A 22,139-nucleotide genomic window follows, 5' to 3' on the forward strand; every position below is an offset into this window, starting at 1 on the left:
TTCTGTGGAACATAAAAGAAGATATTTTGACAAAGGTTTTCTTTTTTTTTTTTTTTGGCTTAACTTCTTCCCAAACCCTAACTTGACAATCAATACTCATTTTGATACTGAGTCACAAGGGTTCAAGCCCATAACTGTAAAAAGCCTGATCCCATTAGTTAATAGAAATATTGTTTCAAGACCTAACTCCACATAAAGTCTGTAATTGTATATAGCAGTTCAAAAACACTCAAGCCTTTGACTTTGCTACATAATAAGCTGCACCACAGGGGTGACAAAAACAAAAGAAATTCATAACATTCCCTCTAATATTTGAAGTTCCCAACATGTCTTTGAAGACCTGAGCACTTTAACTTCTACCAGGCAGTGCTCTTCAGTGGTCAGACTCACACCACTTCTCCTCAAGGTTTTAATTAGGTCCGTGGGGAGCAAAGCTGCTCGCTCGCCGTGCCCTAACACTCTGTAAGAGCACTGACCTCCTGCCCTATCATACTGTCAGACCGTGTCATGAGAGACCCAAGAACTATTAAAACCAAATGAGAAATGAAAAATGAGTTACAAAATTATGCTGCTAATGACCCATTCAGTGTACATGTTGGCTGCCACTGTTTATTTCTTAATTTTGTTCAAAGATAAGCCAGGGTGATTAATGTTCAGTCACATGGAGGTGATAATTACCCCAACTGATAAAATGTCACAGATGTTAAAGGTTACATTCGGCCCTGCTCTTGATAGCCAGCTTCCTTACCATTTAATCCTTTACTACAATGGCGATATTTTCACTCTGTTTTATTTCATAGCTATTTTGATCACTAATATAACCTAATCTCCTATCATTACCAAACTTCATGGTATAAGAAATAAATGATTGCTATGTTTACCAACCATCTATCCTGTAATCTCCATTCAAGCGCTGCCCTTTCATTTGCAGCGTCACACCATACAGGTTTACATCATAAAAGTGAGTGTCAATATTAAAATTCTCTCTATTTCAGAGAAATATAAAGTAATATATTTATAGATTGATTCCCCCAAAGTGTAAACTCTGGCTCTGTTGTTTTCAAAACATTTGAGCTGCTCGATCAGCCCGACAACAACAGAACTGAGTCAACCAATTGGGTGAGTTTGGAGGGGGGGCTACCTGTTTCATGGAACAATTGCAGACATGGAGTGTTTTCTTTTTTTAGAAAACAGTACATTTTTTGCTATTATTTTGCTGTTACAGCAGAACATACTCCACCAATGGGGTGAGTTTGGGGCAGGGTCATCTGTTTCACAGACCAATGACAGACAGGGAGTGTTTCTGCTTGAAAACAGTCCTTTTTTTAGTTTGCTAATATTATAGGTTGTTCCTCTAATGTGTAAATTCTGGCTCTGTTGTTTTCAAAACATTTCTCTGTTTGTTTGAGCCACCTGACCGGCCTGACAACAGCAGAAATGACTCAACCAATGGGGTGAGTTTGGGGGCAGGGCAATCTTTTTCACAAACCAATAGCAGACAGGGAGTGTTTTTGTTTGAAAACAGTCTCTTTTTTGCTGTTATTCGTTGTACTTACACCAAATTAGACACTTCAGCTTCTAATAAAGATCTTTCTAAACAAACAAGTGCATAAATGTAATACAACAAGCATGTTTTACTTGAGTTTGCACATACAATGAGCAAGTGTGTGTGTGCGCATTAATGAAACGAAGATGGCCTTTTGATTTATTTGCATTTCAAAGCAGGCACAAAGACCGGCTGTAATCCATCAAAACCAGGCAATCTGATTCTCCGAAAACCGTTCTTCAGATAAAACAAAATTATGGCTTTAAAACTCACGCACCATCGAATCTCGCACTCTTGGTGATCAGAAAGATTGCTTTGGAGGGATATAAATAAACATATTACAAACAGATACGTCTGATTAAAAATCCTCGTCGCAAATGAATGTATCGTCACAGACGAATCTCATTACTCCTTCAGATGACAAATGGTAACCTAGGTTGCAATATCCATTTACTAATATCCTGGATCCCGTTGTGATTCAATAAATGCACTGCTGACATTTACGCATCTTTATCTTATTAGTTTAACAACAAAATATTAGTCCTAAATGAGGAGCAGCATAACAACCCACCGCGACACAGTGCCAATTAGGTGAAGGGACAAATGATCTGATTATATAATCGTAATTCTGGGGGTCTATGCTACGATGGGCGAAGAAGCGGGGACGGCAGACAGGCTTGTTAAGACATGTCACTCTAATTGTGATTTACAGCTCTGTTCAGTCAATGCGTGTGTGATGGAGGCGTCTGATGGACTGGATGGCCTGCTCTCATTAGTAAATGTCTCCCTTCGTCTGTAGCAAAGAATGGGAAGCGCTGACCGCTATACACGCCGTGTCATTTGACTAACCATCCGAGAGCTGGGCAAGGCCCGCCGACTGGATTCACTGTTGGTTTTGTCAGCAATTATCAGTGCTGTTGAAGCAGGTAAATTTGGTCCTCATAGAAGTGTGGAGTAGCGCTAGACCGCACAGGCGGCTTGTTAAGAGGTTCACGTGGCGTTAGCCCTTGTTAATTTACACGTTACTTGGTATAAAATCCCTATTTGCGGTGTTACATTCCAACAAGTAAAAATAAAACCACACCTGACAGCGAAGCCTTTGCGATGTTGAGCTTAGCGTCCATAGCGAGAGTGTGTCAGTCCATGTTTTGTCTATTGAGTGAACACTCTGTCTCCGTCTCCAGGGGGTCCGTCGTGTGCTAGAACACTGTCTGGCCCTTGTCCCGCGAACCTTCAGCTAAGCCGTCCAGATAGCATTCAAACTCTTCTACGTAACATGCATCTGCCTCATTAACCCCTACAGCACATATTGATTTTTTTTTCTCCCCATGATTTTACGGATCCTCAAGCTTTCCACAGCCATTGTGCTTATTCGGATTTACAAGGGATAATATAATGCTAGGCTTCCTGTGTCTGCTGCAATTCAATAGGACAATAAGTCAAGATAATTTAGCCATCTGTTGGTTCTCTGCTGAGACGGCAGAAGTATATTTTCTGTTTCTTGGCTTTTCATTGCTTCAGTTTCAATGTACATACATATATTTCACTACTGCTACTTAAAAATAAAACAAAGAATAATTCATAACAATAATGTAAAATGTATTGCATTTTTTTTCAAGTTTGACCATATAATAATAATAATAATTATAATAATATGAAATTCAGAAATGACCTAACGTCATCAACATTATTATTTTTTTATTTTTTTTTAATTTACAAAACTTTTAATATTAAATTACATTAAATATTTTATCAACTTGCATTTATTAATAATTACCATCATCATCTTACATTTTTCATTTTAATTATTATTTTAATATTAAATTATATTAAATGTTTTAAATATGCATTCATATTTACAATGAACAACATACTATTGTTGTTATGAAATAAATGTATATTTACAAAATTACATAACATAGTTTGTACATTTGCCTTCATATTTCATAATAATAAAAATTACAATAATATAACATTATTATTATTATTATTATTATTATTATATTACATAAAAATGCTAATTTACAAAACTTTTAATTTAAAACTTTTAAATTACATCAAATATTTTATCAAATTGCATTTATTCATAAAATTATCTTGTATTTTTCACTTTAATTATTATTTAATATTAAATTATGCCAAATATTGTAAATATTCCTTCATATTTAATAATATTCATAATAATAACTCACATAATTACTACTGATGTTATGAAATAAATGTATATCCACAAAATTATATAAAATATTTTGTAAATGTACCTTAATATTTAATAATAATAATAATAATAATAATAATAAATTATAAATAAAATAAATAATTTAATATATATCATTACATCCACTCTGATATTGATCTATGCAGTCAAATTGTGTATCTACTAGAGTGTCAGTTTATGTAAAATAGCTTTTTAAACACTGAAACACAGTTTTGGCTAAACTGAATGCAAGGCCTGCAAAGTTGTAGTGGTTGTACATGGATAAATGTCATTGTTTATATCACCTGTTGTTTTAAAGCCCAAAATAACCATCATAAATCAGCCACCAGGCAATAAAACAAAAATGACTGTGTGTTATTTTGTTACACAAGTTAATCCGCTGCTGTAATATTGAGTGATGGCAGGCAAGTTACTGCAATTGGACATGAAAGACACAAGGTTTGTGTCTCATTCTATTTTCTTTGATTAAAATCATCCATTATATCGGGCATTATAATTATTAGAAGCAGAACTCCCACGCTTACTTTGACTATTAATCAGAAATAAAGTCCTATAATTGCTCAAAATATGAAAGTCTTGAGTGGATTAATTTGCGAGTTAATTAAGAGGCATGATTTATTTGCTAAGACAAAATGTCTCATGCAAAGCCTACGGTATATTCCTAACGATACTGCCTCATTTTAAACTGATTTATTATTCAAATTCACAAATTTATTTTAGATTTTCGGTTTGATAATGGCGCTTTTATCACATAAATGTTAGAAAAACAAACAAACAACAATTAAAACGCAGCCAAGATAAATGATCTCATATCCTCTGAACAAGCAACTGGTGTAAAATAAAACCGTACACAACTAAATTATGACCCCAGAAATATCTAAAACACTACAAACTATGAAAAGGGAACCTTTCAAAACAAATACAAGGCTTTGTCCCTAAGCTTGGCGTCTCCACAACCTCAGACTACAGTCCCTGTGAGAGCTACATAAAAATATTTTCATCCCGAATGACACTGGAATGAACTAAGCCTCGAAGGACGCCGTCTAGAAACATGACCTTTGCAGTTGTACATGACTGAAACTCTTAGCAAAATAGTTTAAAGTCAACATACTATTAAAATGGACCCTGTTTATTTGAATACCTGGTCAGGTTGTGCAAAATACACAAAAGGAAATGGTAAAATCACCTTTTCTTGAACAATATTTAGGAGAGGGATCTCATTACGATTTTATAGACAGAGGAGATATTAATGCACCAACAGGAAGTTGCTCCAGCACTTAGAACAGTGGCAAAGTGGAATGTTTTGACCAGGAATAGCATCTCATCCCTGCACTTTACCTCTTCCTGTCTTATCTCGTTCTCTCTCAAGTTGGCAGTCTGCTGTTCCTTACTCTCAATTAAAGTAATGGACATCTGGACAGCAATCAGGACGGCCCCTCTGGGTAAAAACACCCACAAAGGATCTGCACGTCTCGTCTCTTGCTAGATAGTGGGCTTAAATTGATGAGCTCAGAAGACTAATTGTAGAACACGCTACGGCAATACAGAATCCCGTTAAGATCCGAATAATCATTTCCTCTCATGTCTCTGATGAATTTCCTCCCAGGCCCATTTAATGGGTCATTTAAAAGGTCTGTTTATTAGTAAAGCTCAAAGATGCATTGTTCAGTTTTTTACTTAGCGATTTTAAAAATACACTATGCATTGAGAAGATTTTTGCAAACAAAAACAAAAAATGTAATTTCAGTTTGATTTGCATTTTCATTTGCGTCATTTAATTTTCATTCATAACACAGCATAATGCATTCTAAGCATCATTGTGTGCTAGCGGAAATTAGTGTGAACTGATCCAGAAAGATACTCAAAGTACTTTGTTTCCAACTACATAAACTAGATTTTATGCACTTCTGTTTTCCGAAATGTGCCAGAACGCAACTGATAGCATGTGCATTTTTAGCATGATTGCAACCCAGCTACCAAAAATGTTTTAAGAACATTTTGCTAATGTTCATAAAGTTTTTAATCATTTTTGTTTTAACATTTTGGGAACATTATTAAAAACCTGAAAATTTTGAATGAATGTTCTATTAACATTACCGGAAGAACGTTTTTATTCATAATTTTGTGAGAACTTTGCAAGAATGGTAAATAAGTTCTGAGAACATTTCCTAAATGCAGATGCTTCATTTTTGTTTTTTTCTCGAAATGTGTCGAAAATGATTCATAACCTTATGCAAATATGTGTTGAATTCTTAGCATTGTTGGGAGTTGCAATATAGTGGGTATTAGCATAAACAGGGCCAGAAACATACTCAAAATACTGTATGTGAATGCAGATGCTTCTAAATACACAATATTGATTTTACATGTTAAAATGTGAAATTTTGCACAATTGCGAACATTAGTGTAAACAGAGTCAGAAACAAATTCAATGCACGTATGTAAATGTAGATGCTTATAGCTATATAAATTCAATGTTATGCATCGTTTTATCTCTCAAAAATGTGCTGAACACAATTTATAACCTTGTGCAAGTATGTATTGAATAGCAGGCATTAGCATAAACAAAGCCAGAAACCTACGTAACACAAGTTTGTCAACACAGATGCTTCTAGATCCGCAAGCTGGATTTCTCTTTGTGTTCAGCACATAATTCATGACCCAACAAAAGTATGTGCTCAATTCTTAACATAGTCACAAGTTGCACTATACAAGACATTAGAGTAAAAAATACCTAAAACATACTCAATGCAAGGAGAATGTGAATCTCAATTTTACGCATTGCGTTTATCGAAATATGTCAGAATGCAGTTCATAATGCATTTTTAGTATAGCTAACAGGTTGAAAACACACTCTACACAAGTGAATGAAGATGCTTTCAGTAACACAAACTTGATTTCACATTTCTTGAGTCAGGAAAGCTATTCGGAATCCCACACAAGTTCGTATTAAATTGTTAGCATTCACTATAACACACATAAACAGAGCCAGAAACAAACTTAATGCAAGTATGTGAATGTAGATGCTTATAACTATTTAAATTTAATTCCATGCTTTTTTTTATTTCAATTTGCCAAACGCGATTGAAGTATGTGTTTAATTCTTAATTCTTCGCATTGTTGCTAGTGCTAGTTGCAGATGATTCTAGAAACACAAGCTCTACTTCACAGTGTGTCAGAACGCAATTCGTAACCCCATGCAAGTACGCAAGTGAATTCCTAGCATAGTCACGCTATAATGAACATTAGCTTAAACAGGTCTAAAAACATAGTATATGAACACAGTCACTTCTATCTACACAAGCACAATTTCATGCTATGCGTTGCTTTAGCATTATGCAATGCACTGTTTGGGCATTAGCACTAGCGTAAACCATCTACCACTGGGTTTCTCTTTCAGGTCAAATATTCTCATTACAGAAAAACAGTTTAAAGAGAGTTAGATGAAGTCAGCATGTTTTCAGTTAGCTCTGACTAATTGCACAAACATTTCAAAGCAACTCTATCGCCCCCTAGTGTTTGGAGGTTTGTTAATGGCAAAGTAAATGGCAATATGCACAGAACATGTTTTTTGTGTTAAAAAACTTGGGCGCTGCATTTTTAAAATGCCAAGTCATGCACAAGACACACAAACTCAATGGTCAAACAGAGCGAACATTACATATGTACAACAAGACTGTGGCCAGTAACTCACATTTGCACACTTGTGCAAATTTAGTTTTTCTCTGATGAAGTCCAACCTTATAAGTAAGGCTAAGCCTCTAGAGTACGTTTTCTCACAGGACATGGAATCAGGGCTCGCTAATGACATGTAGCCCTCTTCAGATCGAGCAATCGTCTGTTAAAATCACACAGGGGCAAATGGGCACTCTGCAGAGTGGACCACTTTGTACTCACGGGACACATTAGCCCGTCAGGCGAGATCCCTACATATGCTGCAGATTCTCTCAGATTACAACCAATTTTCTGGATAAATTCGGTTACATTGCTGACAGACACATCATAGCTAGAAACTAAAGCGCATCTAAAAATATATGCGATGCAATCCTGTTGGGAATTATTTTACGTGCATTTGTTTCTTACCCCTTCTGTAAAATATTCCAGGCTATTTCTAGTTTTATTTATTTATTTTCCCTTCCATTGGATTGAATTGTTATTTTGTTTTTTTTTGTTTTTTGTTGATGAATTTAAAGGTTTGTAAGGTATGTAGGGAATTTAGAATGCAATATTAAAAAAACACGTAATATGCTTCCCTTGATGCATAAAAACTTAAGCATGTTTTACTTTACCCGCTTTTAAACTATGGCAAATGAATTTCTTACCTCCTGTGTTCTCATTTATTCACTGATACAGTTGAGTAACCCTTTTATTTTCATCCCTCTCCAGTCCTCGTCCTTCAATTTAAGGCATTGTGACTATATATGGACTGTAATTTAGGAGAAACGCCTATCTGGACCTTTGACCTCTGTCTGGGTCGAAGGTCATTCTATCAATCTGTCGCTTTACTCTGGTTCCACACCATGATGATGATGCAAGCAACCCGAGAAGCCACTAGAGATGCTGGGATGGGGGTTTGGAGCCCCATGATCAATAGTTTTAGAATAGCCAGGCGGTTCAGGTTATAGAGTCTCGCATTACTCGCTGCTTACTTACGGGAACTCTTCATGTCTGATAAACCACTGCAGTGGAGACTGCAGATCAGGGCATGGATTTTTTCATAAACATGCAAAGGATAAAATAAATGCTGTAGAGATACTGTAGAGGAGACAAAAAAAAAAAAAGATAATAGAGAACAGAAGTCCCTTTGTAGAAATAGGTTATATATATTTATTTATTTAGAGACTATACAAGAAATACAATTACAGAAAAAAAAATATAAAATGTATAAACATAATCCATAGCAGACAATAGTAGACAATGGTACACACACACACACACACACACACAATAAATATAGAAAAAGAAATAAATATAGTGGTTAGCTTTTTTTGAAACAGTTTTTGTGTTTTTGGGATTTCTAATAAAAGCTGCTGATGTAATTATTATTATTATTATAATTTTATATATATTTTTACAAGCCGATGTATAGAACATAAAATACTAAAATATAAGTATAACATGGCAGACAATAGTTTATCATGAATGAATGAATGTAACCCAATTAGAACTTTTCTAATTACAGTTAAAGAATGAATGAATAAAGTGGGTAATTTTTGTAACCTTGTTTACAAATTTAGAACATTTCTAAATTCAATTAAAAAGATGTGTGAAGTTTTAAACAAACAAACAAACAAACAAATATTTTTTGTTTACAAATGTAGGTTATTTTTTATTAAAAAAAAATAATAATAATAATATACTTTTATAATGGATGTATAAACATAAAATACTACTAATACTACTAGAATCAGTAACAGGGTTTCTTGTAACATGACAGAAAATAGTTTCTCTTATAATGGAGATCTCACAAAAAGCACAGGATTTGTTCCTTTAATACTTTAAAAAGTAATGTGACATCATACTCACTCGAAGAGCCAGAAGAGGTTTAGGAAGCTTTTCTAACAGGACATTGTGAGACTTAGGCGGAAAGATGAACCTTTTAATTAGCATATAGATTTCAGAATATTCCTAAGCAAGATAGATGTGTAAATTAGAGGCATGGCGTTTCTCATCTGTAATAGTTATCATACAGGCCTGTCAGGCGCTTTTGTTCCCAGCAGAGCCGCCTGATGAGTGTCTGTGGAGATCCAAAGGTTAAGAGCAGGATAAGAGCGAATAAAGAACTCAGCAGGATTGGGATAAGACTTTCAAAGAGTTAAAATAAATAAATAAATACAGATTTTTTCCACAGTGGCTCGCTCCCGATTATCTCAGCCTAACTGATCAACTAATCCTGAACTGAACTTTGACTCTGATCAGTTTAGTCAAGCAAACTTTGTGGAGGATTAAAGGTAGAGGATGTGACGAGAACAAAGAAGAATGAGAATCAGAAAGAATTTAATAATTCAGGTTCCTTAACAGCCCCATCAACGTTTCTTTTAATACTTTTGAGGAAGTTACATTTGGAAATAAGAAATGCAATATATAAATATTACATAAAAATATGTAAAAACATAAAAACTGTAACTTTAAATATAGACCAATAAATAAATACATATTTCTTTACTTATAGTAAGTGATTAACCACTGATTTGTTTTATTGATAAAAAGAACTAGTTTTTTTAAAGAATCAGAGATCACATTGTGAATTCAGGACTGACTAAATGATTCAGAGTGATTCAGTATTCAAGTGTTTCTTAGCATGTTGCTATGCAGTTGTTAAGGTGTTCTGAGTTGTTTTCATATTGCTGTGGTGTTCAAAATAGTGTTTAACATGTTGATGTGCGGTTGCTAGGGTGTTCAGAATGGTTTGGTTTTTATGATATTGCTATGCAGTTGCTAAGTTCTTCTGATTGGGTTTAAGCGGTTTAGTTAGGGTGTTCTGAATGTTTTTATGTTGCTATGTGGTTGCTAGGGTGTTCTTAATGGTTTTTAACATTGTTGTTCAATCCCTAAGGTGTTCGAATTGCATTTTACCAGTTGCTAGGGTGTTCTGAATGGTTTTTAGCATTGTTGTTCGATCGCTAAGGTGTTCTGATTGCATTTTACCAGTTGCTAGGGTGTTCTGAATAGTTTTTAGCATTGTTGTTCGAGCGCTACGGTGTTCCGATTGGATTTTACCGGTTGCTAGGGTGTTCTGAATTGTTTTTAGCATTCTTGTTCAATCGCTAAGGTGTTCCAATTGGATTTTACCAGTTGCTAGGGTGTTCTGAATAGTCTTTAACATTGTTGTTCGAGCGCTACGGTGTTCCGATTGGATTTTACCAGTTTTTAGGGTGTTCTGAATGGTTTTTAGCATTCTTGTTCAATCGCTAAAGTGTTCCAATTGCATTTTACCAGTTACTAGGGTGTTCTGAATAGTTTTTAGCATTGTTGTTCGAGCGCTACGGTGTTCCGATTGGATTTTACCAGTTTTTAGGGTGTTCTGAATGGTTTTTAGCATTCTTGTTCAATCGCTAAGGTGTTCTGATTGCATTTTACCAGTTACTAGGGTGTTCTGAATAGTTTTTAGCATTGTTGTTCGAGCGCTACGGTGTTCCGATTGAATTTTACCGGTTGCTAGGGTGTTCTGAATTGTTTTTAGCATTCTTGTTCAATCGCTAAGGTGTTCCAATTGGATTTTACCAGTTGCTAGGGTGTTCTGAATAGTCTTTAACATTGTTGTTCGAGCGCTACGGTGTTCCGATTGGATTTTACCGGTTTTTAGGGTGTTCTGAATGGTTTTTAGCATTCTTGTTCAATAGCTAAAGTGTTCCAATTGCATTTTACCAGTTACTAGGGTGTTCTGAATAGTCTTTAACATTGTTGTTCGAGCGCTACTGTGTTCCGATTGAATTTTACCGGTTGCTAGGGTGTTCTAAATGGTTTTTAACATTGTTGTTCGATCGCTGAGGGGTTCCAATTGGATTTTAGAAGTTGCTAGTGTGTTCTAAATGGTTTTTAATATTGTTGTTCGATCACTAAGGTGTTTCAGTTAGATCTTAGGTGTTGCGATTGGATTTTACCGGTTGCTAGGGTGTTCTGAATGGTTTTTAAGGTTTTTTTTTTGTAGTTTTGGTGTTTTGTTTGGTGTTTTTAATGTTTTTTGGTTTTGTTGTTCGATCGCTAAGGTGTTCCAATTATATTTTACCAGTTGCTAGGGTGTTCTATATGGTTTTTAGCATTGTTGTTCAATCGCTAAGGTGTTCTGATTGGGTTTTAGCGGTTGCTAGGGTGTTCGATAATGGTTTTTAACATTGTTTTTCGATCGCTAAGGTGTTCTGATTGGGTTTTAGCAGTTGCTAGGGTGTTCTAAATGGTTTTTAACATTGTTGTTTGATCGCTAAGGTGTTCTGATTGGATTTTAGCGGTTGCTAGGATGTTCTGAATGTTTTTTTTAACATTGTTGTTCAGTCACTAGGTGTTCTAAATGGCTTTTAAGTTGCTTTGCAGTTGCTAGGGTGTTCTATTTTTTTTTTTTTTTTTTTTTGTATCATTTTTGTGCAGTTGATAATGTGTTCTGACTGGGTTTTAGTGATGTTCTAAAGGATTTGTATGTTGCTATGCAGTTGCTAGGGTGTTCTGGGTAGTTTCTTAATAAAAAAAAAATACCATCCAAAGTCACTCCTACAATGAAAACCAAAGGGATTCTATCTGTTTTAACGTCTGTCACCTGATCTCTGAATGGCTCCAGTAAATGTAATGAGGACACATTACGGATATGTACATTTTGTCCTTGCGCCTAAATTGGTCGTAATTTGAGCCGAGCCATTCTTCATTCGATTACATCCGCAAGTCTCTGGTTATTGGCTGCTGTGTTTTACCCGGCACTAAAGAGTCAGACGCTAACAAATCATTTTTTATTATTACATTGGCAATCGGCAGACAGTGCGTCATGCTATTTTTACATTTGGAGTGCTTCGGCTCGCCTGAAACCCTGTGACGGAGGAGCACTGGCAGAAGACGTCTTCAGTAAAGTCCTTTGCTTCATGACAGAGAGAGATAGGGGAATGAAAGAGTAATATATGACTTGCGGGAAAAGACATCTCCATCTGGCTCTGACTGATCTCTGCTGGAGGAACCAGAGGCCTGTGGAGTGGTCAGGGTGGAAATTAAAAATGCAGGTGCACGGATGTCAAGATCTCTCTCCTCAGAATGTGCAGCCAGAGGAGCGCGTCTGGATTTGATTGTTTTCATCTCGTTTTATTTGAATCAAGTGTCCCCGGCACATATAGAGGAGCTGTGCACTGAACAGTTGCTGTGTTACTAAATCTCACAAAACTATTTAAGAACACATTCTGTTTCAACACATAATCAAAGGAAATAATTAAGGAATTATACTTTTGGATTTAAGCACATTTCCCCCTCTTATTTAATCCCCATTTACAATTCATTATTATTTGAATAAATGCATTACATACATAAATATATAATTAAATGATTTTTAAAAAATTATGAATGAATGAATAAATAAATTTATAAAACATTTATGGTGTATAAATAGTTTATTTATTTATTTCAATGGATTTACCACTGATGATAGTTTTTTTTTCTCTCTTTTTTATTTCATCCTCAAAATTTTAAAGTTGACACATGTACAAGAGAAAGTGTAAATCTCAAGTTATTTAACCATTTCTCATCATTTTTTAAAAGTTAACCTTACAATCACTAGTTTAACTGAAATTGCTCTTTGTTGTAAATTTACAGTGTGACAAATACATTTTTAAAAGTACAAATACACTTACTCTTGAAATTATTAATATTAGGTTATAAGAAGCTTTTTCCTTTCTTTTTTCCTTATTTTTTTCCCTTTTAATTTTAGAAGAATTAGATCATGAATTAAAATAATTAGCTTTTATAGCATATCGCATTACATCACACACTGCTAAATGGCTCAAAAATATTCAACAACAACAACCACGAATAGGAAGAATTTAACAACAACAAAAACAATAATAAAAGTTGTGTCAAATTGTCAAATAATCACATCCAAAAAAAAAAAAAAAAAATTAAATTTGACCTTAAAATGTGACCTAGACATGATTTCATTTCTCACATGCTAAGCTTAAATTGTAGTGCACCATCTGTATATTTCCTCTACAGTTAAATTAGATTATGGTTAAATTTACACATTATGCTGCATTCACCCACTGAGCAGAGGCAGAGCTGGGCACCGTAACACCTATTCATTTATGCTGGAGTGACGCCACACCAATAAAACAGCAGAACTGGTGGTTGAATGTGGGCGCTTACCTTGCCTGGAATGCCAGCGCTCTAAAACGGGCACCCAAATTGGCTACTCCGAGCGCCAGCCAAGAACAAGAAATAAAAATAATTGATATGCATGATTCCAACGTGACCTGCCATTCTGGGCTGTGACCTTCAGTTACTGTAACCCACATCTATCCCATGAGCCTCTGCCCTGAGAAACAACAGAATCCCAATTTGAAAGAAACAGCTCTCCCCAAAATGAAGATTTGTTGAAAATATACTCTACCTCAGATCATCCAAGGTGTAGATGAGTTTGTTTCTTCATCAGATTTGGAGAAATGTAGCATTCCATCACTTGCTCACCAATGGATGCTCTACAGTGAATGGGTGCCGTCAGAATGAGAGTCCAAACAGCTGATTAAAGCATCACAATAATCCACAAGTGATCCACACCACTCCAGTCCATCAGTTAACATCTTGTGAAGTGAAACGTGTGTTTGTAAGAAACAGATCCATCATTAAGATGTTTTAAAATGGCCCAAATATCAGCTCATAATCCATAGTATTGCTTTATCCAGTAAAAAATGGTCTCGTCTGAATCAGAAGCAAAATATGTACAGATCAAGCACCGTTTACAAGCCAAAACAGTCCAAAATAGTTCAAATGAAATATGTTTGTGGATTTTGATGTGAGAGGACAACAGGAGTTGACATTTTCACTGGAGGAAACATAATTATTCTGATATTTTGGTCATATTAAGCAATGTTTTGAAGTTAAAATGTCTAAATTATGGATTTGTTTCTTACAAACACATAGCTTTTCATGCTTTTCAAGATGTTAATTGATGGACTGGAGTGGTGTGGATTACTTGTGATGTTTTTATCAGCTGTTTAGACTCTCATTCTGACGGCACCCATTCACTGCAGAGTATCCATTGCTGAGCAAGGGATGTAATGCGATATTTCTCCAAATCTGACGAAGAAACAAACTCATCTACATCTTGGATGACCTGAAGTTGAATAAATGTTCATCAAAATTTTCATTTTTGGGTCCCCAAATCCAAAATACTCAATTTAATGGACTCGTAACTAGTAAACTACATTTCAACCAGCACAAAAATGATCGGAGGTCTTGTTTTCTAACTTGTTTCGTAAGGCTGAAATAAACTAGGTCACTAAACAGCAAGCAATCTAAACTGTCTAGACCACCAGTTGTCATCCATCATGGCGCTAATCCAAAAACCAAATCATAAAATGTAGAACATCTCAACACTAGAGCTAAAGTCAAAGAACGAGAAAAGCAGCCAGCTCTCTAATGAGAAAGCATCTCACAGATTCAACAAGGGCTTTGTGTTGGGCTCTGGGAAGCCATGTGTGGAAAAAGCTCATTTGAAGGCACTTGTATACTCAAAACACGAGGAAAATCCTACATGGTGCTCTTCAGGCGAGATGCACATGTCGTGGCAGGTATTCAAAGCTATTCCTCAAACCTCACTCTTTTATCTCACCATAAACGGCTCGCTTAATGGGACATATGTGACCTTTGAGTCTAATCCCACACAGCATGTTTGGTTCTCACGCTTGAGGTGATATGCAACTAAGAGGATTGGTTTGTAGGGCCTGTGAGTGTCGTTATAAACCTGTGGGTGACATTTGTTTTGAAACATGCAGTGAAGATAATGAAGGAACACAATCTTGATGTCTACAGTGACGGTAAGGTAATGCTTGTTCTGTCCTCAACTGGCTGCTTAACTAGCTTAGGCATCTACATGTTGAGATATTTAATATACCAGTTTACTATCAGATATCAGCTGATATTACAGATTTCCCCAATTTATTGTATCAGTTGATAATGGATTTCCATATATATGCTGCTACAGGATATTTAATCGCATTTTCCAGTAAAAATATTTATTTATGCACAATATACTTATAGCAAAAGTACCTATGCATCACTAGAGAAAAGACCATTTAAATAGCATTAAACAGACTTTTAAATATATTTTTTTAAATATAGATTTATACACTTTGTTAATATAATTATTTATAAATGTATTTTAATATATTTTATAAATTTGTTTATGCATCCACACACGGGGATATTAAGTAACTTATAAAACAGTAATAGTAACAGAACATTTTTATTATTATTGCAATCTTTTATAAAACAAAACATTACAAAATAAAGATTATCGTGAATTTAGTATAAATCATATTCTAAGCATCCTGTTTTTAATAATAATAATAATAATAATAATAATAATAATAATGCATTAAATTAAAAATATAGATAATATGTTTAGAATATGACTAATTAAATACCTAATCAACCTTTATATTTATATATTTTATGTAATACATTTTAAATATAATAATAATAATTAAAAAAATAATAATAATAATAAATAGCATTAAAAACTTCATTAAACATTACATTTATAGTCACATTCAAAACAACAATTTTAAGACTATTATTATTATTATTATTATTATTAACAATATATATTCAAATGAATTTTATTAAAATAAATAACACTTTTATTAATACAAAAAATTAGCAAATAAATATACATTTATTTTTTAAATTTGTAAATTAGAATGCAGGATTTAAAATTATTTATTTTAGTTCATTTATTATTAATAAAATTAGTATTTTATGTTTTAATTTATTTTGACAAAAAGGAAAGAATTTTGGATTGTGTTTGAGTATTTTTAGGATTTTAGTACCATTTATCAGTAACTAAAAGTTAAAAATAGATCAGTGACAATGTTAATATTGATACATCTCTATCTACACCTACTTGGTCAACCAGGTTAATGGGCTTCACCAGGTTTCATCAGTGAGCAGCATGTTTAACCAAGCAGTAACCAACAAGGAAATGCCTTTTCATCAGTGAGGGTGAGGGTATAAGTATTAATATTTGTATGTTTCAAATTTAATTGGGCAGAAGCAAGTGGTTATCATTCATCACTGACACTGAAAACAACACTTCGAACGCCCCATGACTTCTGTCGATTTGTGACAGTCCTTCGAGAAGCAATGACTTGACATCAACACCATGTGGACAACTGACAGCGAGCCAACACGAATCCGACCTTTATCCCTGTGGGAAATCACACCGCGGTGGACCAACTGTACCAGGACGGGGCGCAGAGGCTAAGAGCATTAGCAACCGAATCTGCTCTTAGATTAGCTTTTCTGCCTGAGATTTGTCTCTGAATACAGGACTTTGGTCTTTCTGTCTGTCACAACAGCAGATTTCCATGCAGATTTTCTTTTTCCAGGGTGCATCCCAACTGTCTGTCATCGTGATGGACAGATGCACAGCAGGGAAAGAAAAAAAAAATGTGAAAAATAGACAGATCTAGGATGCATTGAAAGTGATTAACATGCACGCTGATAGGCTACATGTCCTTAGTGAATGGTGACACCTGCCAACTTCTTTTATTTGCATGCAGGATATCTTCAAAGCACCAATCGCTGTCGAAAACGCAAACTTGTTTTGGCCTCCATATATTCTCTGCTAGGACTGTGTGGGTGAACCAAAAATAGATCTAATAAATTCAACAGAATACAGTGAGCTGTTTGCTTAAACAAGACATTTGCCAACTGAGTAAGAAAAATAATTCTAAATGCATTTCCTGAAAAAAAAAGAAATGTCTAATATAGTTTTGTTTAAAATTTATATTGTATTAACAACATTAAAACTTTAGCCTATGGCAATAATTATTTTCATGATATGGCAAACATAATAATAATAATAATAATAATAATAATAATAATAATAATATTTTCTGAATTAGAGATATTATCTAAAAAAAATAATAATAATACAGACATGTATGTATGCACGTATTTATTTATTTACATTTATAGACCTTTAACATGATGAAATGGTTAATAATAATAATAATAATAATAATAATAATAATAATAATAATAATAATAATAAAAATACAAAATAATAATAGGCAGTTTAAAAATAAAACTGCAAAATAAAATAAATATTGAATAATAATAATAATAATAATAATAATAATAATTATTATTATTTATATTATTATTATTATTATTATTATAGTTCACCAAATAAACTGCAATAATAATAATAATAATATGTAGTTTAGAAATAAACTGAAACAAACAAACAAATAAATACTTTATTATTATTATTATTATTATTATTATTATTATTATTATAATAGTTAACAAAATAAACTGCAGAAATAATAATATGTAGTTTAAAAATGAACTGAAACAAACAAATAAATAAACTGTTAATAATAAATAAATAAATAAATAAATAAATAAATAAATAAATAAATTATTATTAGGTAACACTTTATTTTAAGGTGTCCTTGTATAATTATACTGTAACAAGGACATCTAAAAATAAACTGTAACCTATTATTATTATTATTATTTATTAAGATTACAAAATAAACTGCACTAATAATAAGAATATTAACAACTCAAACAAACAAACACTGATAAGTATGAAGCCTTACATTAAAAAGTGGAAGTGGACAAGAATTAGACAGCCCTTTAAAAAAAGGATTCCCAAACAAAACACAATCTGCTAGATGTTTGATTTTGTAGAATAGCATCACATATAAACGCAATCTCTACCCAGTAACACATTTCAACCGTCGCCAGGTAAACGTCGTCATACCTCGAAGCCCTACTCTCTGCTGCTTCTTGGCACAGCTATAAACTGCATCCGACTGAATTTCAGAAGTCGTTGTATCATTGTTCGAAAAGAGAAATAGAAAAGGAACACACACAGTGAGGGAGAATGAGCTTCCATCCAAAAATAGCACAAGCACTGTTAAATATTTTAGGCATTCGGCAGACAGAAAGAAGAAGAAGAAGAAAAAAAAAAAAATTAGTAAGAAACAAAAAAAAATATTGTATTGTTTGATTATTATCATGCATTGTTTTATTATTGTTTTATTAATTTTTTCAGGCGTCGACTCATCTGCAGCGATGAACTGTTCGCCCTGTAAATCCCTCCAGCTCGACCCGGGCCGGCTCTTACAAGCCAGCGCTGTTATTAAGGTACTATAGCTTTGTGGAAACTAGGAGCTTGGCGAAACAAAGTGAGATTAGCCAGTGCTAGGAAAAGCAGGCCACTTTTAGCAACGGTTAGCGGCTGCTACTGTCACGCCAGCAACGAACGGCTTAGCGCAGGGTGGGAGGACAGGGCTGAGGGAACCTCCGAGAGCTTGGCACTTTCTTACCCACTCGTAACAACCTATGACATTCCTTCAAAACCACCCATAGGCCATCAGGAAAGAGCAGAGAGGATTTGTGGGAGAGATGCAGAGGTTATGGGCGTCAGGATCTTTCATGGCAAGCTGAGTAAAGGCGGAGCAGAAGGGTGTCTAGAAACAGGGTTTGATCAAAGCCAGCGAGTGGTAACCAGCCTCTAGAATGCTAAGCAGCTCAGTGCCGAGGTAAAGACATGCCGCATGCCGCAGAGGAACACAAACGCTGTGTAAAAATAAAAGTGCATGCTCAATTGCAAGTGCGCCAGCTCCTTTACCCAGAGTTACCCTGCTCACCGCCACCGCTATTCTGCTCTCACAATTATCAATGCTGCATAAAAACACAGTCACATTCAAACTACAGGGTTTTTTTAAGTTCTGAAAAGAAATGATGTTTCTATCCTACATTCTTACGTTTTTTTAAATCAGTATTTTCATAACATTGCAGAAACAATGTAATGGCATTGTTAGAAAATCTTATTACAATGTTTTAAAAAAAATATCGTAGCATCGCAAATAAAAAATTTCATAAATTTCCTAAAAAGTAAAGTGTTAACTAATTGAATACAGTCACTGCAAGAGAAAGGATTTTTTGAAAGCTTTTCGAAAATACTGAAAAGATCGCAATTTTGTGATAAATATACTCCATTAGCACAAAAAAAAAAGGTTTTTCAAAAATCCTGAAAAAAAAAAAAAAAAAAAAATCACAATTTGTTTTAATCCTCAGTCTTGAAAGTTTAAAAAAGTCATAACTTTGCAGAAACGTTGTAATGATGTTGTTAGAAAATCTTTTTGCAAAGTTTTATAAACCCTTTAACGCCCAACCTGCTACTATACAATGCTATTTATTTATTTCTTTTTTTTTACTAATTGAAGGCTAGCCTGAAGGCTAATTTTACTAGCAGAACTATGTGGTAAAAACATTTCCCTAAAGTCCTGAAAATACCACAGGAACATTTTATTTACAGTATTTTTAGCCATAATACAAATAATAAAAAAGAAATAATAATTTTAATAACATGCATAAACTTTGTAATAAACCTTGTGATGTCCGCTACTTTTTTATCCTTAGACTTAATGCATTTTTTTTTTTAAAATTTATTTCATTAGTGTTTTTGTATTTTTTGTTAGAAAATTTGTAATTTCTATTGATGTTGTGTTTTAGTGAAATCTTGTTTACCATAAATTTCCTTAAAAGTAAAGTGTTAACTAACTAAAGTACCAGTTTTTTTTTTTTTTTTTTAAGTTATATCATTGTAGAAATGTTGTAATAACATTGTTAGAAAATCATCTTGCGATGTTTTATAAACCCTGTGACGTCCAACCTGCTTCTACGTAAGGCAAATTATTATTTTTTTTTGCCTATTTCTTTAACAGAGTTTACTAATTGAATTATTATATATATTTTTTTTAATTTTCATAACATTGCAGGAATATTGTAATAATGATGTAAGCAAATCTCAATGCAAAAACACTGCAGAAATATTGTAATGATGAAAATCTTCTTGCAACGTTTTATAAACCTTGTGACGTCCAACCCACTACTACGCAAGGCCTACATTTTTGGCGTATATTTCTTTAAAAGTAAAGTGTTTACTAATTAAATACAGATACCATAAGACTGAAGGATACTTCATTAGCACAACTACATTGTCAAAACTTTTTTAAAATATTTATAATAATATTGCAATAATGTTTTAATCATATATCCGTAATACATAAAAAAAAAAAAAAAAAATCATAACATTGCAAAAATCTTGTAATGACATTGTTAGAAAGCCTTCTTGCAATGATTATAAACCTTCTGACATACAAGATGCCACTAAGCGTCACCATCCTATTATTATAGGATATTAAGTATTCATTTGTTATGTCTCATGCACTGTATGTTATTTAAAACATTTGATTTTGGTTGCATAAAATGTACATTTTCTAAATGTCGCATGCTGATTTCTGGTCAACCAAATATAGAAAAGGCAAGCCATGTTTAGGATAATTTTTGTGGTATTTTATTTTATTAGGTTCAGGTTAAGAAGTTTTGAAAAGTACTGCAGTATAATCTAATGTAACATAATCTGCAACAGTGAAATTACGGCAAGTTATTTGAGTTACAAACATAAAATTATATTTTGACATTGAATATCTTGTTTACCTGAAAAACTTATTTTGGGAAAATACACTAAAAGAGAGACAACGGCAGAAATGATGGACAATTTGGGGATATAACTGTCCCGTTCTGTCCTATGGAGCCCATGCTTGTGTCTGTCCTATGTGAGATTTATTTGCCTATTCCGGGAAAGAGGAATTAGACTATTTCTGAGGTCTTTGCAGGGTACGGCCTTGATCCTGGAACGACGAGATGCCTGCTGCTAAAACTAAGCTGGAGCGCCACGACAGTCCCATCATCCCACCAGCATGGGAGTCGCTAAACCTCTACTAAACCTTGTCCTGTTTATAAACCACCAATCAAACTAGGTCAGACTAATCGATTTATTTTGCAGAAACCTAGCAGGCTAATAATAGCGATTAGCTTGTATTTTAGCGTAACGAGTAGGTGGGGACGGAAACGAGTGCTGGTGGAGCCACGAGGGTGGATGATTATATCTTCAAAACGAGTGCAGACGTCAGCTGCAGGGCTGTCTCATCCCTAATTCATACTGACACCACATCCTCTACACTACATAACAGAGAGATCTGTGCAGTAATTACCCGCGCAGACAAGTATATTCAAGATAAAACAAGGAGGTGATCGAGCGAGAGAGAGAGCGAGAATAAGGAAAGCAATAATGCAGAGGAAGATTTTATTGCTCGAATGTTCTTTTATAGCTTATGAGACATAATAGTTATCAGTTATGTTCACTTAAAGTCAACATGAAATCGAAAATTGACTATGTTTACAGTCATTATACATCATTTACTCACCCTCATGTTGCTCCAGACCTGCACAACTTTCTTACGTGGAGCGTAAAAGAAGATATTTCAAAGAATGTTTTTTCTGTTGTCTGTCACTTTTTTTTTTGATATAATTTTCTCTATTTTAAAAAAATTTTATATGTGTTTTTTGTCTATATAATCTTATTTTTTGCAGCTTATTAATAGTAAGGCAGTTGTTAAGTATATGTGTTGGGTAGGATTAGGGATGTAGCATATGGTCATGCAAAACATCTGCTTTAGTAATAATAAACAGCCAATATGTTAATAATAGGCATGCTAAATAAGCAACTAGTTACTTGTGAGAATTGGTCCTTAAACTAAAGTGTTACCCAACTGTCTTTGTCCAAGCAATGAAAGTCAATGGCATTCAGAACAAAACTGGACT

The 22,139-nt window shown here is 33.9% G+C and overlaps 1 protein-coding gene across 7 annotated transcripts in view; it reads right to left on the minus strand.

Annotated features, from left to right (window-relative positions):
• LOC109057481 (poly(rC)-binding protein 4-like) overlaps positions 1–22,139 on the minus strand; it is an 82,768-nt gene that overhangs the window by 46,262 nt on the left and 14,367 nt on the right. Inside the window, exon 1 of one of the 7 annotated variants that reach the window (XM_042749287.1) lies at positions 8,087–8,184. The exons of the other annotated variants lie outside the window; for them this stretch is intronic. The gene's annotated coding sequence lies outside the window, so the exon portion shown is untranslated. Of the gene's footprint in view, positions 1–8,086; positions 8,185–22,139 lie in introns of those variants that run through there. 7 annotated transcript variants of the gene reach the window in all.

Source organism: Cyprinus carpio, chromosome B22 (genome assembly GCF_018340385.1).
Source record: "Cyprinus carpio isolate SPL01 chromosome B22, ASM1834038v1, whole genome shotgun sequence".
Classification (NCBI taxonomy): Eukaryota; Metazoa; Chordata; class Actinopteri; order Cypriniformes; family Cyprinidae; genus Cyprinus; species Cyprinus carpio.